The following is an 8,187-nucleotide window of genomic DNA, read 5'->3' on the forward strand; positions in this document are numbered from 1 at the left end:
GGTGAACGGCACTTCTGCATTCTCTTCGCGACCCTCTATCGGCTATAACCGCACTGCAAGTTTGCCAGATCGGGTAGCGGATCTGTAGTTCGATGGAATGAGACATAAGAAACTACAAATTTGACTTGCTTCTGATGTCGCAATACATTATACTTTCATAAAATCATGCAACGTACTCTACCTTGTCTGTAGACATCGTTATTTCCAAAGCCAGTGCTGGATAAACAAGCGTGCGTGCGACAGGAAAAGTGCTTTGGTGTTGCTTTAAAATGGAAATTAAAGTAATGTTTCAAAGTTAAGTTTGCACATGACAGCAATAATGTGCACTCATGGATATTATTTTTTGACTAAGGTATTCTGCTTTTATCATATAGTAAAGTTCTATATGTAAAATCATAACAGGCTGCTCTGTTCTTTTGTGTTGTCGTTAAGCCCGTGTTTGGATAAGCCTAGTGCTTATGGCCGGTGCGCACATTTTTTTTTTTTTTTTGAGTCACATCCAGGGATAGTGGGGGTCGCCAGTCTCTGGCACGGTTATTTTGGGGGTCGCGGGTTGAAAAGTTTGGGAACCCCTGTGCTAGACAACAAGTACCAAAACATGATTAGTAAAATGATTATGTAAAATACATTTTATACAACCCCACCCCCATCTTGCCTGTTCATAATTCTGAGAAATTCTTGAATTGTGTGCATGTGTGCGTGTACATGTTTATGTTTATGTGTGTGTGGGGGGGTGTGTGTTTGTGTGTGTGTGTGTGTGTGTGTGTGTGTGTGTGTGTGTGTGTGTGTGTGTGTGTGTGTGTGTGCGTGCATGTGCTTGTGTGTTGTGCCTGTGTATGTGCCTGTGTGTGTGCATGTGCATGCATGCGTACATATGTCTACTGTGTGTGTATGTGTCATATGTAGCCTATGATTACTGTGAATGTATGTGTGTGCGTATGGAATGGGTTAACATGGCCACTGGAGGCAAACATACGCAAAAAATTGGTAGGCCCTACGATTCTTAAGATATTCACAGAAAACTCTGTTGGTGTACAGTCACTAAATGTACACATGAATTAATTTATTGTATGGCCCCCCATGGCATGCATTCAGAGGGTGTCATAATGATCCTACAATTTCGTGCAGTTTTGACCATGTCAGCCAGAGATATTGTGATTACACAACACCTCATTTTTTCCGTTTTTATTTTTAACTAGGTGGCGCTATACATGAAATGAGTGGTTATGGAAACCAGTGTTTCCCACAGAATTGGATTCAATTTGTTGCGGTAGCTGACTTTGACAACGGGGGGGGGGGGGGGGATGGGTGGCGTTGAAAGGCTGCTGATGTGTGGATGCAATTCATAACGTTTTCTACATAGTTAAAATAAAGGTTCGTACTTCTCCTTGGGACAAGCACTTTTGAATTTTGGAAAACACTTTTCCATTTACATCGGGATTTTGCAAACATTCAGTGTCAGAGTCAATAAAATGAGCCCTTCAACGAAATTGACAAGCAGCTTAGAAGTAGGCTAAGCATACTAAATTCGACATCCAAACAGTATTCTAACGTTAGCTTTGAGATACTGCTTGATTTCATAACTTAACTTAGTTTAGTCTCTTCAATGTAGCCTACTATGCTGTGATAAGACCTTAGCAGTTCACTTCAATGCAGCAGTTTTGAACAAATTTGCGCAGCATGGTCACGATGCTAAGCGGATTTAATAGCAATTTAGCCACACGTCTTCTATGCAATGCCTCTATGTGGCAGCAACAATCCTTCAACAATCGTGAATATTTTGTTAAATGCACATGCAGAGGAGTGGGGCAGCGGGCTACGAGAGAGAGTGGGGCGGGGCAAGGAAAGGCTGTGTGCGTAAAAAGCGCAGCTCAATGGCAATGCAAAGATTTGACCTTATATTTAATTTAAAATTAAATTAAATTAAACATAGAATATTCATCTGTGGCGGCCGATTTTTATTTCGAGGCGCCCCGCCACAGATTAGTCAATGTACGGGAAACACTGCCCCTTAAGACCAACATACATAAAAAAGGTTGTCCTCCTAAACCCTACGGTTCTCGAGATATTCACAGAAAACTGTGTCCGCCCTACCCTCCTTTTGGGGGGTCCAGTCCAGCGGGAGCGCTACAGATCAAAACGAAAAACAATGGTTCCATGCTATCCTTGTGGGGCTACATGCCCACCAAGGTTCGTGCACCCCGGTCTTTCAGTGTCCCGGGAATCCTTGACGGAAATTTGCGCATGCGAAAAAGAAAAAGAAAAAATCTGACTAAACCTATATGACCGCCGCTTCGCTGCGTGGCGGTCATAATAAGTCTCTTCAGGGCGAAGCAAAACCCCTCCGCTGGCGCGTCAGGGTCCGGTTCACCCTGTTGGGCCTTATTTTCCCAATAATGACCAGCGTACATTATCCCTTACATATTCTAATATCTGAATAAAAACCCTGAGGACATTCCAAGCAGACCAGTCTTTGCCTGAGACTTGTGGCTAAGGTCCCACTTACATTTTGTGACAAGGTGCCCTCAAAATAGCTGTTCATTGCATGCACCTTTCACTTTAGACCAAAAAAGTCAGTGGCGTCATTTTTAGTAGGCTAGCATCAAACCACACCTATCTTTTTCAATGACACACCTCTGTGTGCGCAGTCTTAATTTGTAAACTTGTTAACTTGAGTGCTTGGCGGAGTAAAACATCACTGCTTTGAGTGTAAGATAGGAACAAGATTTGTATCGTGCTTGGTGGCACGATGCGCCACGTGCGAGATAGGGCCCATAAAGTTTTTCTCAAAAGCACAAACCAGTTTGGGTTTAGAGAACACTGACCCATTAAGCTGCCCGCTGTACGTTTTGCGTGGCATGCAGACGGACGCTTTCTCTGTGTATCGCTGAGCCGTGGGGCAGCCGTGGCCTACTGGTTAGGGCTTCGGACTTGTAACCAGAGGGTAGCCGGCTTGAACCCCGACCAGTAGGCGCGGCTGAAGTGCCCTTGAGCAAGGCACCTAACCCCTCACTGCTCCCCGAGCACCGCTGTTGTTGCAGGTAGCTCACTGCGCCGGGAATAGTGTGTGCTTCACCTCACTGTGTGTTCACTGTGTGCTGAGTGTGTTTCACTAATTCACGGATTGGGATAAATGCAGAGACCAAATTTCCTTCACGGGATAAAAAGAGTATATATAGTTATAGTAGTATAGTTATACACTACACTCCTCTCTCACGCCTCCTCTCCTATCTGTCCATCTTTGCCCAGCCTTTTGCAACACATCAAGCGCATCCTCTCACCACATCCCGTTTGCTGTGTTGTTGTGTGTGCGTGTGTGTTGCACTGACTGACATGTCTTCAGCGACAAAACCTGCATTTGCATCAGCACTGCTGATACCACCAGTGCCTGTCTCAGGTATCCCAGTGTACTACTGTCAACCTTGCCTTTTTTATCAACCGCTACAAGGTTGGAATGAAGTCTCTTACTTTATCGCTTTATCCCTGAGCATCGACATAAGAGTGACATGACACCGTCATGAACGTTCATAAACAAGTCATAAACGTTTATGACATAACGCATCTGTTATTAAGTGACACAAATCAAAAGTCAAATCAAATCAAATCAAATACAATCAAATCAAATACAATAGTGATACTAGGCATCTGTTGCCACTGGAGCTCATCTTAGATGGGACTCATACTTGATAGAGAATTTTAAACAACAGGCCAAGGCAAGGAGAGTTTATACTGTATATTGCACGTTTCATACACAGAGGTCATTTAATGTGCTTTGAATAAACTAAATTAAAAGAACAGAAAAAGTCAAAGTAAAGTTACAAAACAGTTAAAAGTAAGTCGAAGCACATAAAATAGAATAATTTCAAACATTGAAATTAAAAGAATTAGAATTAATTATAGAACAAAGTAAAAAAGTTAGAATAGTGTGCAAGTTAAAAGTTTAATCGGTAACACTTTATTTTAATGTGTCGCTGTTACAGTGTACTTACCTAATTAGGTACAGTGGTACAACCTGTGTAACAACATGTACTATCAGGTACTATCATTGTACTTGCATTATGTATTTGTGGGTACCTACATATAGTTGTTACATTGTAATACTGAGTGCTTTTACAAAACTTTGCCAATTTGCCTAAATTTTCATCAGAGGCAGAGCTGACCTGAGACCTGCTGGATGGGGTAAATCTGGTCATGATAGATTTGATATACAAAGCATTCTTAGCTCCAGTCAAGGCCTCATTGTCTTCAGTGTACATGTAACAGCTGTGCTGCTACAACCTTGTTACTCTTTGATACAGTGGAATAAAAAACTTTATCAATTACTGTATTTTCCAGACTATAAGTCGCACCAGAGTATAAGTGGCACTAGTCATAAAATGTGTCATGAAGAGGAAAAAACCATATATATAAATATATATATGTTGCACCTGAGTTGCAGGACCAGCCAAACTATGAAAAAATACTTATAGTCCGGAAAATCTGGTATTCTTTTTTAAACCCATATATGGACTCTATGCTCTCTCTGATGTCAGAACTGAATGTGAGTGGCTGTTCTACTCCTGACGCAAGGTCATGGGTTTGAAAAAGAACACACACATTTTTGTCCTAATATTTCCTGGAACCCTCTCTCTGTTTACACACGTTGATTTGTCTTTAATTACTGCTGACATCACAACATGGTGTCTGGTTTCGCAGTAGGCCTGTGCATTCCACGTAGAAGTGACATGAATGTAGTTCAACACCACATTCATACACCAGCATCCCCAGAACTGAGTGTGGTTTTGAGTGCACTGATACTGAAATACACGTTTGATACACTGTTACTGAAATACACGTTTACTCATTTCCTCCCTCCCCCTTCTCTCTCTCTCTCTCTCTCTCTCTCTCTCTCTGGCTTTCTCTCTATATCACTCTCTACCCCCATACCCCCCCACCCCCTTCTGTCTTAGTCTGAAGTGGTTAATGATATGAAGGTATTTTATAATACTTTGGGGGTGGGCAGGATGGAGTAGTGTGAAGCTGGAGATGGTGTTGTGTTGGTATTGGAGATGTGTGTGCGTGTGTGTGTGTGCGTGTGTGTGTGTCAGTCTTGTCACTGGATTGTGTGTAACTCACCTCAGTTTAAATCTAGAAAATGCAAGATCATTCACAGAACTTCACATAGTTATTACAGTCATTAAATATAATTATTGCAATTAAATAATCATTGACCCTTAATAGGAAAGATGATTCATGTCTGATTGACTTCACGACTGCTGACAAACTAATATATTGCCCTGTGCTGCTCTCTGCTGGCTGAATTGTGCACAGCCTGCCCACTGAAAAGTAGCTCATTTTACCAATCAGTAAACACAACCCACTGCTTTACACTCACTTTGCAATTTAATTGTAGCCTGGTTCCACCAGACTCACTTTATTACACTTCTTGAATGACATCTTACGGCCAGACATAGAAAGAAGATCTGGCCTGTTTTTTTCCCTAGTGAAATGATTTAGTTTTACTGTTATTTTCTTTTGTTATTTGCTTTGCATTTGTGTACCTATGCTAGTTTACTACATATGTGTCATATGCAGAGTCATTTAAAACGAATAGCCCTTTGCCCTGGCCTGCACACAGAAAAAGCAAAAACCATAAGTGTGATAAGATATTTCATGAGATCATGAGACCACCCGGCGCAAGGTCAAGTCAAGTCAAGTCAAGTTTATTTATATAGCACATTTCATACACAGAGGTCATTCAATGTGCTTTATATAAACAAAAGCAAACAGTAATAGCAAACTAGAAAATGCAATTCCAGGGAATTACCATTGCATGTAAATGCAAAAAAGCTGCTGTGTATAACATGATATTACTTACAGTATGATTATATAGATTACATAGTCTTACAGTATTCTTGAAAACCACTTACTTGGTTAGATGTTAGCTCAGAGTATATGACAGTCAGTAAAAATAAATTGTCAATTCAATATTGATCAACATTCTTTGTTTTAATACAGCAGAATGATACTCAGAATACACTAATGAACACTTACCAATGAAAGCTTGAAGTAAAAATCACAGTTGTGTGTATATATATATACAGAACTTGATAATGCCAATCATATTATCCTAAGACAGATCTATTTATCAGTGGTAACTCTGAACTGGCAGCAACAGCTAGAGGCCTCAGTTAATGGTATTAGGTCAAATTTGATGGTGATATACAGTATACACTGAAGAATAAAAGAGTCAGCCCTTCAGATGATCAGTTTTAGACAGAACTTAGGTTAGAATCTTATTTTTCACACAGCACAGCTCAGGTCTAAAAAGAGAGGTCTAACAGCACAGCTATGTTTCACAGATGTTACAGCACAGGTATGATTCAAAGGTATGAATGGTTGACAAATATGATTCACAGGTATAAATGTTCCATATAGTTAGTGAGTATAGTCCTCACACAACAATATATTTCTCAGAATGTCTCAGTGTAGATCTCAGATAAGTCTCAGTATGGTTAAAGGGTATGTGCACAGATATGTTGAAATATGGTCACATGTTTGTAAGAATGTATGTTAGTAGGTATGTTGCTAGCAACATTGTCAGAGATGTATGGTTGACAGGTGTGCACCACTGGTCTGGTCTGGTCTGGAACCTAAAAGGCAAAAGCAAACAAGTTTAACAGTTATACCAAAACAAGGAATGTCTGCAATTGTACAATTGTTCAATACAACTAAGGTATTTAAGTGAAGTTTGATACATTACATTAGGCTGATACATTATAACCTAACGACTAACATGGTAAACAGTTTAAGCTTTTTAAACAATTCTCTCAACAATTCTAGGACAGTTAAAAAAAAAGGTAGAGTAGGCCTACAATTCATACTTTGCAGTCACGTGATTACCATGGATACCTGGCGGGCAAGAAACAGAAACGCTAACAAAATGGCGACGAACAGTGGCCAGCCAGGGGAATTGCAGATTTCCAATACTACAATCAATTAACTATTTAAACCATATGTCACCAAATGTTCAAATAGATATCAAGAAAAGATTAACATACTCGGAACATGTGATCGATCCATAACGTTACACAGCACCCGCTGATGTTTTCATTGCTTTGAAGCTGGCAAAGTCTCTACCAGACTTTAGAGATATTTAGATCTAGCTGCTACATATTTTATAGAGAATCCGTCACCTTACACCGCACAAAATATGAAAGCCTACAAAAGTACAGATGGCTATCTTTTTATCAAGAGTGGATGGGTTAACAACGCTGTCATATGGGAGGTGAAAAACAGGAATATCTTCATAAAAGGTGAGTGTTACTAGTTAGCTAGCTAACATTACCCGTTTGCTAATGTTTGCATGTTTGTAACGTTAGCTATAAGTTACACAAAGTGACATCTGTTTCATCGTGTGATGAAGTCTTCATCTGAATATGTACACCCTGCCTGCCGGCGAATGACAGCTTGATAAGTATTTTTTTTAAAAAACGTATGCCAACTGTATGATATATGGCTAGCAGGATGTCAACATTGTAGCCTACCTGCTTATCCACTCCACATAGCATCAGACAACAGACAAGAGCAGTTGGGGCAGCGAAATGCGTATAATCCTGTTAGCAATCTGTTAGGTTGTAATGTAGTAGTGATAAGTGTACGATAGTATGCATGCAAAGTAACTGTAAGTAATAAGTAGACGCAGTACAACAGTAACGTGTCATTCATTCACCATGTAATCTTCTTCTCATATCATATCAAATCACGTACAGATGATAACGCGTTCTCGCCACCTACTGGCGAACGTGTAAGCACGTTTAGATAAGATTACACGATTGACATGAAACATAACATCAGCGAATCATAAATCTGAAATTATCCATTATGTCAACTGTCTCTATGACAGGAGACTTCATGACCGTCACTTAGAAGTGAAACCCAGCTGGACGCAAAGCTTGCAGTTCGTCTGATTTGTCTACCCACGTGTTGCCACATGTAAATATATATGGTAACCTAATTAAAAAAAGGAAAGAAATGTGTAGCTTTAAAAAATATCTGTTGTAGCCTACTGTGCTTGTGAATGATATACTTTATCTAACTAAAACCTTTTTCTATGTTAGGTACATCATTCCTACAGCTTGAATGAATCGCCTCTGACAACTTTGCTGTGGAAAAGGAGGGACTGATTCGATTTGGCCACTGCACCTG

Source organism: Alosa pseudoharengus, unplaced genomic scaffold (assembly GCF_046254945.1).
Source record: "Alosa pseudoharengus isolate Yale_2024_CS ecotype anadromous, Long Island Sound unplaced genomic scaffold, YU_APseudo_1.1 YU_APseudo_1.1_scf_3, whole genome shotgun sequence".
In the NCBI taxonomy this organism is placed as follows: domain Eukaryota; kingdom Metazoa; phylum Chordata; class Actinopteri; order Clupeiformes; family Clupeidae; genus Alosa; species Alosa pseudoharengus.